This window comes from Budorcas taxicolor, chromosome 21 (genome assembly GCF_023091745.1).
Source record: "Budorcas taxicolor isolate Tak-1 chromosome 21, Takin1.1, whole genome shotgun sequence".
In the NCBI taxonomy this organism is placed as follows: Eukaryota; Metazoa; Chordata; class Mammalia; order Artiodactyla; family Bovidae; genus Budorcas; species Budorcas taxicolor.
In genome coordinates, this window is record NC_068930.1 from 15643387 (window position 1) to 15658062 (window position 14676).

A 14676-nucleotide genomic window follows, 5' to 3' on the forward strand; every position below is an offset into this window, starting at 1 on the left:
TTAATATTAAGATGCAAGACTACCCAAAGGGATCGGTATATAATCAATCAACTTAAAATTCATATGGACGCTCAAAGCACCTGGATAACTAAAACAATCAGAAAAGAACAATGGAGGAATCACATTTCCTGATATCAAATTTTACTGCAAGGATATGGTAATTAAAACAATGTGGGAGTGGCATATGAAACAGTGAAACAGAATAAAGAGTCCGGAAATAAACCCCTAGAATATGGTCAAACAACTTTGACAAAGTTGCCTAGATCATTCAATGTGGAAAGGACAGCCTTTTCAGCAAATGATTTTAGGAAAATTAGATATTCACATACCAAAGAATCAGTGTGGGCCCTTTACTTATACCATATGCAAAAATTAACTCAGAATGTATCAATAATCTAAATGTAAGAGATAGAAATATAAAATTTTTAAAAGAAAACATAGTGGAAATGCTTCATGAGTTTGAATTTGGCAATGATTACTTGAATATACCAAAAGCACAGGCAACAACACCAGAAATTGAGAGAGAAATTATGCTTCATCAAGATTTAAAAGTTTTGTGCATCAATGGGCATTATCAACAGAGTGAAAAGGCAACCTACGAGATGGAAGAAAATGTTGTAAAATCATCCATCTGATAAGAAAATGATATCCAATATGTGTGAAAATTCCTATAGTTCAAAAATAACAATAACACTCCAATTCAAAAACGGACAGAGGAATTGAATAAATGTCTTTTTCGATTAGCTAATAACTAATAAGTACACAAAGAGTTGCTCAACCTCACTGATCATCAGGGTAATGCCATCAAAGCCATATTTAAATATCACCTCATACTCATTAGCATGGCTACTACAAAAAATGAAAACAAATGTTGACAGGAATGCAGAGAAATGAGAACACTCGTGCATTGCTGGCAGGAATGTAAAATAATGTAATTGCTGCTGGTGTGGGAATAGTATGATGATTAGTATAATATGATGTTTTCATAAAAATTAAACATTGGAATACTATATAATTCTACTTCTAGGTATATACTCAGAATAAATGAAAGCAGGATCTAATACATATATTTCAAGGAACAATTTCATAGCAATATTATTTGCAATATATGTAAGATGGAAATAACAAATGTCCACTGCCAGGTGGACAAAAACTAAGATCAAGACATCCAATCCATCATTTTATGGCAAATAAATGGGGTAACAATGGAAATGTTACAGACTTTATTTTCTTGGGCTCCAAAATCACTGCAGATAGCAAATGCAGCCACAAAATTAAAAGACACTTGCTTCTTGGGAAAAAAAGCTATGACAAACCTAGACAGCATATTAAAAAGCAGAGACATTACTTTGCCGACAAAGGTCCATATAGTCAAAGCTATGGTTTTTCCAGTAGTCTTGTATGGATGTGAGAGCTGGACTATAAAAAAAGCTGAGCATCAAAGAATTGATGCTTTTAAATTGTGGTGTTGGAGAAGACTCTTGAGAGTCCCTTGGGCTGTAAGGAGATCCAACCAGTCAATCCCAAAGGAAATCAACCCTGAATATTCATTGAAAGAACTGATGCTGAAGCTGAAGCTCCAATACTTTGGCCAGCTGATGTGAAGAGCCAACTCATTAGAAAATACCCTGATGCTGGGGAAAATTGAAGGCAGGAGGATAAGGGGATGACAGAGGATGAGATGGTTGGATGGCATCACTGAATGGACATGAGTTTGAGCAAGCTCTGGAGGATGGTGATGGACAGGGAAGCCTGGTGTGCTGCAGTCCATGAGGTCACAAAGAGTAGAACACAGCTGAGCAACTAAACAACAATTGCCAGATGAATAGATAAACAAAATATAGCAAATATATACAATGGAATATATTCAGCCTTCAATAAGGAGAGAGAATTCTGACATATGCTTCAACACGAATGAACTCTGAAGACATTGCAGTAAGTGAAACGAACCAATGATAAAAATACAAATGTTGTATGAGTCCACTTATGAGAGCCAATCAGAGTAGTCTAATTTATAGACAGAAGAATGGTGGTTTCAAGGTCTGTAGTGAAAGGAATTAGAGAGTTAGTGTTTAATGGGAGCAGCGTTTTAGTTTTGAAAGATTAAAAAGTTGTAGAGCTGGGATGGCATTAACAGTTTCAGAACAATGTGAATGTACTTAATAACACAGAATTGTACACATAAACATGATTAAAATTTTGTATTGTATATATTTTACTGCAACAAACTGAGTTTCTTAAAAGAGTAAATATTTATTTAGAACAAGTAATTATCATAAATGATTTCTGGAGGATTTGGGACACTCCCAACAGATATCTCTTTAAATGATTTACTAAACATGCTTATGGAGAATGTGTCCCTGATTGGACAAGAGTTTCTTTCAGTTTCTTTCAGTCCTCTGCATTTTCCATATGCTGTTTCAGGTGACTCAAGACACATCTCATACCAGATGTCATGGTTCTAATACTTACAGGATACATGACAGGTCTTTCAAGGGCTCACTCAGCCTCTCAACTGATGTGGGTGGAGGAGACCACGTATCTTTGTTCTTCAGGAGTGTGGATGTTGCACTCTTCAGAAAATTATCTTCATGTTTCAATTTTAAACTGTTTCCAATTTCGATGAGGATGGTCAGTTGGCAAGAGGTTTGCAATGAGAAGTTATACTACTCTCTTGTGTGTGAGAGAAATATGTAAATTATATTTTTGGGTTGATATTTTTAAACAGGCATTTCTATCGCAGGCTTGCTAGGGAAATAGTGCTAGGATGTCAAACTCTTGCAGTATGCAGATCAGTGCTATACCACAAAAACTCTCCCTCCTGAAATGCTTACTGCTCCATTAAGAAACAATTTTTTTGTTTTTGTTTTTTTTTTTTTTTGAGTACCATTAAGTAGATTGGCACTTGCCTTTGGGGATAACTAGAAGCTGTTGTTTTTTATTCTTAATCTTTGTAGCTTCAGCCGAAACAGAAAGGGTCAATTGCATATCCTTTAAAGTGAAAAGAGTTAAAACAGGAAAAAAAAAATACCATTGACTCCAAGTTATTCATTTTATGTAAGAGAAAATTAATAATGCTAGGATCAAGAGGAACTGATATTAACACTGAAATCACAAAAGGCTGATCCTATTTCAGACTATGAGATTTTATATGGCCATCATCTTCTTCATCATCATGTAACATTCAATAATTTCCTGAACTGAACAGTGATGGTAAATCACCCTGGAAGCAAAAGAGGTATCAACACTTGTAAATGATTAGAGAAAGCAAAAAATTGGCAGTGTATGGTGAAATACAGGAGACAGCTATAATATTTACATCACTCATCCTGGCCACATACTACTTTGCATATACCACTAGAATGGTCCTTACTGGACTGAGTCAAGACAGAAAGAGTATCCTTACTATTATACCTCTCACTTCATCCTTCAAAGGCTAAAAGGGAAAAATAAGACACAGGAAGATATCTTCACAGGGAGATGTCTTTTCTTAAAATAGTTTCTGGTCATTTTAAACGCTGGATATTAGGAAAATACAAATACTTGACATAGTATTCATATCTGAAAACTGGCTTCTTTACCACAAATACTGCAAAACTTTAAAAATAGAGCCATCAAAAGCAAAACAGATTCAAACTGACAGCAAGTATGTCCAATGTTTCCTTGAAAGGCCATTTCCATCACAGCAAACATAAATCAATGCTCATTGCTCAAAATTTGAAAAGTATGAGTAAATGGCCAAAGTTATAAAAAGTGTATTGTTATTGCTCTTTAGTTGCTTAGTCATGTCTTACTCTTTTGGAACCCCATGGGCTGTCAAGAATACTGGAGGGGGTTGCCATTTTCTTCTCCATGGGATTTTCCCAAGCCAGGGATTGAATCTGTGTCTCCTGCATTAGCAAGTGGATTCTTTACCACTGAGCCACCTGGGAAAATCTATGAAAAGTATAGCCTCTCAGTCAACTTAAAGGAACAAAATATTTGAAGTAGAATAGACTCAGCAGGCTATATAATCAGTCACATTCAGGCCAGTTACTTCATAACATCTGCTGTTATAAACACAATAATTTACAACCATTACTTTCTTATTTCAGTGATTATTAACTCTAACTCTTTTATCAAATCAGTAAGATGAGTATTATCTTGCCTACCTTATGTATGAGAGGCAAATAAATTTTCATTCATTTTGTTTTTCAAATTGAAACTATTCAAAGACATTTATTTGGAAGCTACTATATTTTAGGCAAAATGTGAGGCACTAGAGGTATGAAAAATGAGACATATCTTGTCATAGAATTTGGGGGGAAATGGAGGGAAAAAGATAAAACACATGAAACAACTATATTTTTAAATTACAAATTTAATGTGTTGTGATATAAAGAAGTATTTATGAGAAATAATGATAAAACAGATTACTTCATCATAACTCTTAATGCAAACAACAACAAATACTCAGCAAAAATTAAAGTGGTGCTCATGATATCAAAGAGCCTGCCAGAGCATGAGGAATTACCAGGGTATGTAGGAAGAAAAAAGAAGAAAGAAAAGAAAGTACCATATTGTCTTTATGACTGTGGCTTTGTAGTAGAGCCTGAAGTCAGTCAGGTTGATTCCTCCAGTTCCATTCTTCTTTCTCAAGACTGCTTTGGCTATTTGAGGTTTTTTGTATTTCCATACAAGTTGTGAAATTATTTGTTCTAGCTCTGTGAAAAATACCACTGGTAGCTTGAAAGGGATTGCATTGAATCTATAGGTTGCTTTGGGTAGTATACTCATTTTCACTATATTGATTCTTCAGATCCATGAACATGGTATATTTCTCCATCTATTAGTGTTCTCTTTGATTTCTTTCCCCAGTATTTTATAGTTTTCTATATTTAGGTCTTTAGTTTCTTTAAGTAGATACATTCTTAAGTATTTTATTCTTTTCGTCGCAATGGTGAATGGAATTGTTTCCTTAGTTTCTTTTTCTATTTTCTCATTATTAGTGTATAGGAATGCAAGGGATTTCTGTGTGTTGATTTTATATCCTGCATCTTTACTATATTAATTGATTAGCTCTAGTAATTTTATGACCCATCAATCTCACTGCTAGGCATACACACCAAGGAAACCAGAATTGAAAGAGACACAAGTACCCCAATGTTCATCACAGCACTGTTTATAATAGCCAGGACATGGAAGCAACCTAGATGTCCATCAGCAGATGAATGGATAAGAAAGCTGTGGTACATATACACCATGGAGTATTATTCAGCCATTAAAAAGAATACATTTGAATCAGTTCTGATGAGGTGGATGAAACTGGAGCCGATTGTACAGAATGAAGTAAGCCAGAAATAAAAACACCAATACAGTAAACTAATGCATATAGATGGAATTTAGAAAGATGGTAATGATAACCCTGTATGTGAGACAGCAAAAGAGACACAGATGTATCGAACAGTCGTTTGGACTCTGTGAGAGAGGGAGAGGGTGGGATGATTTGGGAGAATGGCATTGAAACATGTATAATATCATATAAGAAATGAATCGCCAGTCTAGGTTCAAGGCACAATACAGGATGCTTGGGGCTGGTGCACTGGGATGACCCAGAGGGATGGTATGGGGAGGGAGGTGGGAGGGGGGTTCAGGATTTGGAACATGTGTACACCCATGGCAGATTCATGTTGATGTATGGTAAAACCAATACAATATTGTAAAGTAAAAAAATAAAAAATAATAAATAAAATAAAATTTTTTAAAAAGAAAGAAAAAAAGATAGAAGAAAGGAGAAAATAAAATAAATAAAAAGGGAAATGGTAACAAAGGATGTGGGGCTTTCTTAGAGGCTCAGACAGTAAAGAATCTGCTTGCAGTGGAGGAGACCAGGGTTTGATACCTGGATGGGGAAAACCCACTGCAGAAAGGAATGGCTATCCATGCTGGTATTCTTGCCTGGAGAATTCCATGGACAGCAGAGCCTGGTGGGCTACCATCATGGGTGGACATGAAAATGGGTGTTATGGCTTTCATCTCTATTATTCTATAAAACTGTTAGAAGCAAAACTAAAACATCAGCTTTCTTATAGATGGAAACCAAAATCAATCATTCAAAGGGTAGATTTTGCATTAGATTAGACACAGTCATAGGGAATTTGTAAGCCAGAATATAAATTAGAATGAATCACCTATAATCACCTAGAATTAACACAAAGATGCAAAACTTGGGAAAGTGTAAAGAAATATAGCAGATACAGTAAGATCTAGTCTTTAAAAAATCGAAGTCCCTGAAAAAAAAAAAGTAAATAATGATGCATCATTATTTTCCTTAACAGAGCAAAGGCAATGATCTACAAATTCAAGAAACTCAATGATACCCAAATAGGATAAATAAAAATGAATACACAGCTAGTACATCACAGTGAAAATATTGAATACCAAGCCAAAAAGATAATCTGAAAAGCAGCAGATAATGTCTTTTATCTTTTAAAGGACACATTACATTTATTAGAGCAGCAGAATTACAGCTGACATTTCAAAAGCAACAAGAGCAGTGAGAAAATAGATAATATATTCAACAATATCTTCAATGTATCAACAAAAGAAATGTCAACTAAACTAGAATGCCATATTCAGGAAAATACACTTCAAAATAAAACTGAAATAAAGACACCTCAAATAAATGAAAATATTATTGCAGTAGACTGTACTAAAATTTTGGTAAGGATAGTTTAGTTCAGTTCAGTTCAGTCGCTCAGTCGTGTCCGACTCTTTGCGACCCCATGAATCGCAGCACGCCAGGCCTACCCGTCCATCACCAGTTCCCTGAGTTCACCCAAACTCATGTCCATCGAGTCCGTGATGCCATCCAGCCATCTCATCCTCTGTTGTCCCCTTCTTCTCCTGCCCCCAACCCCTCCCAGCATCAGAGTCTTTTCCAATGAGTCAACTCTTCGCATGAGGTGGCCAAAGTATTAGAGTTTCAGCTTTAGCATCAGTCCTTCCAATGAACACCCAGGACTGATCTCCTTTAGAATGGACTGGTGGGATCTCCTTGCAGTCCAAGGAACTCTCAAGAGTCTTCTCCAACACCCGCACCTTTGACCAAAAAAAAAGTAACCCTGTTTCTATCAAGATAGGTTGATAGAAGTGGTGAACAAAATGAGATAAACATCATAAGTAGTGGTGTATCTAAATGGAAATTACTAGTATAAGACAAAAATTATATCTGCATGTGTTTGTGATTTTTATCCTATATTACTCTGATTAAATGAATATTTTTTTCCCTTACATTTACCAACCATTCATGTTACTTTTCTGAGAAATGCCTGCTCATGACTTTGGCACACTATTTTATTTGGTCATTTAGCTTTTTTGTAGTTTGTCATTTATTCATCTTAAATAGATTAGACTATGTTATTTTACTTGTTTCATGCTGCTTTTTGATAAAAGAGCCCCTATTTTTCACAAAGTTAAATTCATCACTCTTTTCCTTATAGTCAAAATTTTTACTTTCATGTTTAAGAAATCTTCTTTGTCTGAAAGTGCAAAAATAAAATATGAGTTTGGTTCAAATTGTGACATTAGAAAGGAGAGGTTAAGGATGAATCTACATTTCCAGCTTGGATAACTGGATGCAAGGTAATTCCATCTATTGAGGAAGAGCACACTAAAAGAAGACTAAGTTTTAGAAAAAAACAAGGAGGATTATAAATTTAGTTTTCATCATGTTTAGTTTAAAATGCATTTGACTGAGCTGCTGGTTCTGTGCTGAGATGTTTCAAAGCCTTATCAAAAATGTTTGGATCCTCAAGAAGCCCTACTATATCCAAGTTTACCAGGAGATTTAGGTAGGAATGGTGTTAATGGGTTTCATCATTTATAAAGTCAGGGGTGCTGATAAAGTAAAGCCTCAAAAGTTCCCAGTCATGCACCTGTTCATGGCCATCATTAATGAGCTTTCCTTGGATGGGATGTCAGCCTGGCTCTGTTGTGGGAACGTGGGACATCCTGTTGACTTGTAGCAGTGCTGCTGCCCGCATGCATGAATAAACATACCTATGAGACTAGAGATCTCTCCAAGAAAATTAGAGATACCAAGGGAACGTTTCATGTGAAGATGGGCACAATAAAGGACAGAAACAGTATGGACCTAACAGAAGCAGAAGATAATAAGAAGAGGTGGCAAGAATATACAGAAGAACTATACAAAAAAGATCTTCATGAACCAGATAACCATGATGGTGTGATCACCCATCTAGAGCCAGACATCCTGGAATGTGAAGTCAAGTGGGCCTTAGGAAGAATCACTACGAAGAAAGCTAGTGGAGGTGATGGAATTCCAGTTGAGCTGTTTCAAATCCTGAAAGATGATGCTGTGAAAGTGCTGCACTCAGTATGCCAGCAAATTTGGACAACTCAGCAGTGGCCACAGGACTGAAAAATGTCAGTTTCATTCCAATCTCAAAGAAAGGCAATGCCAAGGAATGTTCAAATTATTGCACAATTGCACTCATCTCACATGCTAGCAAAGTAATGCTCAAAATTCTCCAAGCCAGATTTCAACAATATGTGAACCGTGAACTTCCAGATGTTCAAGCTGGTTTTAGAAAAAGCAGAGGAACCAGAGATCAAATTGCCAACATTCGATGGATCATTGATAAAGCAAGATAGTTTCCGAAAAACACCTACTTCTGCTTTATTGACTGCAGCAAAGCCTTTGACTGTGTGGATCACAACAACTGTTGAAAATTCTTCAAGAGATGGGAATACCAGACCACCTTACCTGCCGCTGGAGAAATCTGCATGCAGGTCGAGAAGCAACAGTTAGAACTGGACATGGAACAACAGACTTGTCCAAATCGGGAAAGGAGTTCATCAAGGCTGCATATTGTCACCCTGCTTACTTAACTTACATGCAGAGTACATCATGAGAAACGCTGGGCTGGAAGAAGCGCAAGCTGGAATCAAGATTGCCAGGAGAAATATCAAGCACCTCAGATATGCAGATGACACCACCCTTATGGCAGAAAGAGAAGAGGAACTAAAAAGCCTCTTGATGAAAGTGAAAGAAGAGAGTGAAAAAGTTGGCTTAAAGCTCAACATTCAGAAAATGAAGATCATGGCATCTGGTTCCATCACTTCATGGCAAATAGATGGGGAAACAATGGAAACAGTGACAGACTAATTTTGGGGCTCCAGAATCACTGTAGATGGTGACTGCAGCCATGAAATTAAAAGACTCTTGCCCCTTGAAACAAAAGCTATGACCAACCTAGACAGCATATTCAAAAGCAAAGACATTACTTTTCTGACAAAAGTCTGTCTAGTCAAAGCTATGGGTTTTCCAGTAGCCATGTATGGATGAGAGAGATGGACTATAAAGAAAGCTGAGCACCAAAGAATTGATGCTTTTGAACTGTCGTGTTGGAGAAGACTCTTGCGAGTCCCTTGGACTGCAAGGAGATCCCACCAGTCCATCCTAAAAGAAATCAGTCCTGAATATTCATTGGAAGGACTGATGCTGAAGCTGAAACTCCAATATTTTGGCCACCTGATGAAAAGAACTGAGTCACTGGAAAAGACCCTGATGCTGAGAAAGATTAAAGGCAGGAGAAGGGGAAGACAGAGGATGAGATGGTTGAATGGCATCACTGGCTCGATGGACATGAATTTGAGCAAGCTCTGGGTGTTGGTGATGGACAAGGAAGCCTGGTGTGCTGCAGTCCATGGAGTCAGACATGACTGAGCAACTGAAATGAACTGAACTGAACTGGTGCGACTCACGAAGACAAAAACAAGAAATAAAATGCATTTGAGCCTTCCATGGTTGATATATTGAGAGAAGTTTGTCATGTGGAACTGGTGCCCATAGGAGATATCAGAGGTAGAGATGCTACTTATGAATTATTATTTTTGTGATGATGGTCAAAGAAGCCAATGAGCATGAACAAGCTCACTTAAGAAGTGAGCAGGGCAGTAGTTCTCGACTTGAAGAGACTTCAACCCTCCATCCCTTCCCCACTTCCTAGGACTTTCAGCAATGTCTGGAGATATTTTTTGTAGCCCTGACTGGGGAAATGCATCTTGACTTCAGAGGCCAGGAATCTGCTCAGCAAACCTCAACACAACATAAATAGTTCCCCTTTTCCCTGGTGGCTCAGATGGTAAAGAATCTGCCTGCAATGTGGGGGCCCCAGGTTCGATCCCTGAGTAGGGAAGCTTCCCTGGAGAATAAAATGGCAACCTGTTCCAGTATTCTTGCTTGGAGAATCCCATGGACAGAGGAGCCTGGTGGGCTACCGTCCATAGTGTTGCAGAGAGTTGGACACGACTGAGTAACTAACACTTTCACTTGCACTCTGTCCTAAAAGGAAATATCCAGCCTCATATATCAATAGTGCCAAAGTTGAGAAACCCTGGGGTGGAGAAAAGAGACTCTCTGCCAAATTTTGTACAGCACTTGGTGGTTGTGTTGCAGAACGAAAATTTTCAAGTAACACCGAAAAGGAGTAGTCAGTCATCTAGGAGGAAAATCAAGAGTATTAAATCATGGAGGCCAAGAAGTAAATGTTATCAATGGTATCAAATGCCGCTGAGTTCATCTAAATTGAAGAATACAAAGTATCAGTTAGACAAACATAGTGAAAATGAAGTTTTTTCATGATACTGTTTTGTGAAATGATGAGGGTAACAGAGGAATGAAACTCAGGTTAGAGTCTGTTGAACAGTGAGTAGAATATAATGAAATGTAAGTTAGCAAGAATAGATAGCTCTTTTGATATTTTTTGGCTGTGAATGAAAGAAGAAAGGGAAAGTATGGAGTGGAGTGAGATTCATTTTTCAAGAGAGAGATTTATGGATATTTAATAGCCAATGAAGCAGATCCAAAGAACGAGAAAGAGAGAAATGGATGAGAGATCCTGATAACATGTGAAGAAAATGATGCCTAGGAATTCAAGTCTTGGGATTAAAAAAAAAAGACTTTAAGCAGAGGAAGACTCTCTCCTGCAGTTTAATAAGGGATAAGGAAGATAGAATGTGCGTATATGCAGGCCTAAGTGTGTAGATTAAAGATGAAGACTGGCAATCTAATAGCTTCCATTTTTACTCTAACGCAGAAGGTGAATCCAGCTGCTGAGAACTGGGGAAACAGTGACACGTGAGATAGTCAGGCTGGAGAGAGCTTGAAGAGTACACTTCATTTAATAGAAGAGTTAGATAATTGGAGAAATACAAGATCACCATTTTTCTGTCTCCCCTTTCTCCATCTCTTTCTCTCTCTCTCTTCCTCTCTCATCTTTCAGTCTACCAACCTGGAGCACAAATACTTAATACCCAGGTGATATTTGAATTCCCTCCTAAATATCAACTGTTAATATATGTTTATGGCTACAGAGCACGCTTCAATAGAATATCCATTCATTGTTAGCCTTTTCTATGTTAGGACCACATCTCTAAACTAAATCTATAACCTATTACACAGTAATTAGAAATCAGTTCAGTTCAGTTCAGTTCAGTCGCTCAGTTATGTCTGACTCTTTGCAACCCCATGGACTGCAGCACGCCAGGCCTCCCTGTCCATCACCAACTTCTGGAGTTTACCCAAACTCATGTTCATCAAGTCCGTGGTGCCATCCAGCCATCTCATCCTCTGTCGTCCCCTTCTCCCCCTGCCCCCAGTCCCTCCCAGCATCAGAGTTAGAAATATGTTCATGTAAATTCTATCTAAACTCTCTCTTTTAGGCTCTCACTACTTCATAAATTACCTGACGTGAAAAGAGTATACTTTTACAAAAATTCCCTGCTCACTTCTACTCCTCAGCAGCCAGTGATATTCCCAGGCTCACCACTGAGCTATAAGCTTAGAGAGGTCACAGTTGATCTCAGTTCTGATTCCTTTCAACTACAATCGATGTGCATGAAGCAGGCACTTAATGAAACCTGAGCCTTTGTTGGTTCATCATTAAATGGATATTGTGACCATTACCTCTCACAGGGCTTTTGAGGACTGACTGCTTGTGCCGATGAAGCGGTCACACCTCCTGGTTCCAGCTAGTGGTCCTGGCATCATTAGTAAACATGTCTCCTTCATTCCTCTGCCTCCCTCATTTCACCCAAGCATCACCCTTTATGTTTGGCAGTCCATTCTCCAGAGAGATAAAAAAATGACTTGCCAGTTGCCATGGTGAAAACACTCCCACTGTGATCAATATTAAGTTACCAATATGTTGAATTCACAAAGTTCCTCAAAATATACTGGCTCTTATGAGCCGATAATAAGAGCTGGCTCCAGCCACTACTGAGAATAGTTCTCAATCTTGGCTGCACATTGTAAAAATGTAATGTAGCTTTAAATATACTGGGTCTCATCCTCAGAGATTCTGATGTATAGGTCTGGCATGAGGCCTCAGGACTAGGATTTTTTTTAGAGCTTCCCTGGTGATTCTGACATGCAGCCAATGTTAAGAAACCTCACTCTGTATCTACCCAGACTACAATACATTATCAATAAGTGGTGGCTATTTCCATTGTATAGGCTATTCTTGAGATAATTTTTTTTTTAATGACTCTCTCTTCTTTTACTCAGACTTCAATGTGAATATTAATATGTAAGTTGAAAAGATTACTTAGAAACAAAATTCTTAATGACTTCTTGATTTCCACTTCAGGTCTTTCTTTCTGGATTATTCCCTATCCTAAAATAAATTTGTTCCTTCAAGCCTTGTGTTAGTCCCCTTTCACAGTATTTGTGACATAAGAGAAATAGAGGGGAAAAATGTAGAGGTGACCGAAAGGAACAGTAGGGTCTCCACTGGCAGAAGGCATACTGGAGTTTCCATGTTGTGGGCCCCGAAGATAAGAAGAAAGTAATTCAATCACAAGCAAGAGAGGGCAAAACACCCTAATGAACTGAGGCCACCTAAAGGGTCAGAGACAACTTGTAATTGATCAGGAATGGTTTGGATATTTAAAATGATCTAAGCTAGATGATGGAAAATGTCTATTCAAAGAAAGAAGAGAGAAAGTGGTCAATATTTTGCTCACCAGCCCATTGAAGAGAAGTCCCAACAAATTCTAAAATAAAATATTTTCATTTTTAGATACTTAAAACTCCCTGTCTTCACTTTAGAGATGGACAATCTATTATGGTGAATTAGTCCACACAACTTTTTTTCCTTAAGCTTTATAAATCACTTTGCTAGTGAAGACACAGTGTCTATATTGTTTTCTGGATATTTCCATAAAATACTGATTTTAGGAAGAAAATGATAAAAGCTGAATACTTTGAAGGTCAGATATATGAAGTCAACATCCCAAGGCGAAGGAAGTTTCACATCTCACACAGTCAGGGAATCAGCAGCATCAATATCAACCGGGAACTTGTTAGAGATACAAATTCTACAGCCCCATCTTAGACTGATGAATTAGATTTTTTTAGGGGTCAGGTCAAAGAATCTGCATATTACCTAAACCTTCGGGTGATTCTAGTACATGCTTGTACCCATGCATGCTAAATTGCTTCAGTTGTCTCCAACTCTTTACAACCCTGTGGCCTGTAGCCTGCAAGGCTCCTCTGTCCATGGAGTTCTCCAGGCAAGAACACTGGAGTGGGTTGCTGTGTCCTCCTCCCAAGGATCTTCCTGACCCAGGAACCAAACCCAGTCTCTAAAGTCTCCTGCATTGGCAGGCGGTTCTTTACCACTAGCACCAACTGGGAAGCCCATGAGGCTTTTGAGGGTAAAGCAATTCCGGTTATGAAAACATTAACTCCAGAGTTAAAAATTGAGTGTGTTTTCATTCTTCTGTTATTCTTGCTTTGTAATGCCAAACACTGAAAGGACCAAAAATTATTTCTAGTATGTTCCCCAATCTCAAGAATAGCTGTTGGTTTAAACTGAACTAGAAGACTATAGAAGCAAGTTCCCAAATGTGTGACAGTCGCAAAGGACTTGGGAAGTCCGGAAAGGAGAAAGAAGTCAGTGTGGCCTACAAGCCCTGAGGCAGGATTTGGGGAGGAAGCAGGAATAAGACAGGTTTTGGAGCTCAGCAGTATTTAGACAGCTGGAAGAAGGCAAGCTGTGAGAGCTGCTCCTTGGCTAAGCAGATTTGTAATACAGCAGATCTCGTTCAATCTGGAGATGATGAGATTAGGTGATTATTTCCTTCCTTCCAGAGGGAACATATTGAAAGATGGACTCCTGCAACTTCTCAGAATGCAAGATACTACACAGGTTCTGCTTGGACCACTGACAACACACAAGTTAATTCTCTGAGTAGAGAGGTGAGCTACGGGTATTTAATGACCATCCTTTTGATTCACACTTCTTTCTTAACAGAAATATAATGTTAGGAAAGCTAACATCCTGTTTCTTGGTATCAAGCAGATGTCTTCTAGCTGGATGTATTTATCTATTTTTATTTAAAAATTTTTATGCATATGCTTGTTATTCTCAGGATAGAAAAATACAGTACAAAGAGCAAGGGCTTTGAAGTCAAGTAAAATTCATAATAATCACAACCATTGACTTGAACGCCTAGTCTGCTGGGCACTATATTGAGTGGAAACTGAGGCCACAAAGGCAAGTCCCTTGTCCCAGATTACACAGTGATGATTCTGGGTTCAATTAGGCTGACTTGAAATCCCTTAACCATTATTCTAACTTGTCAATGTGATTCCAGACAATGATGTTG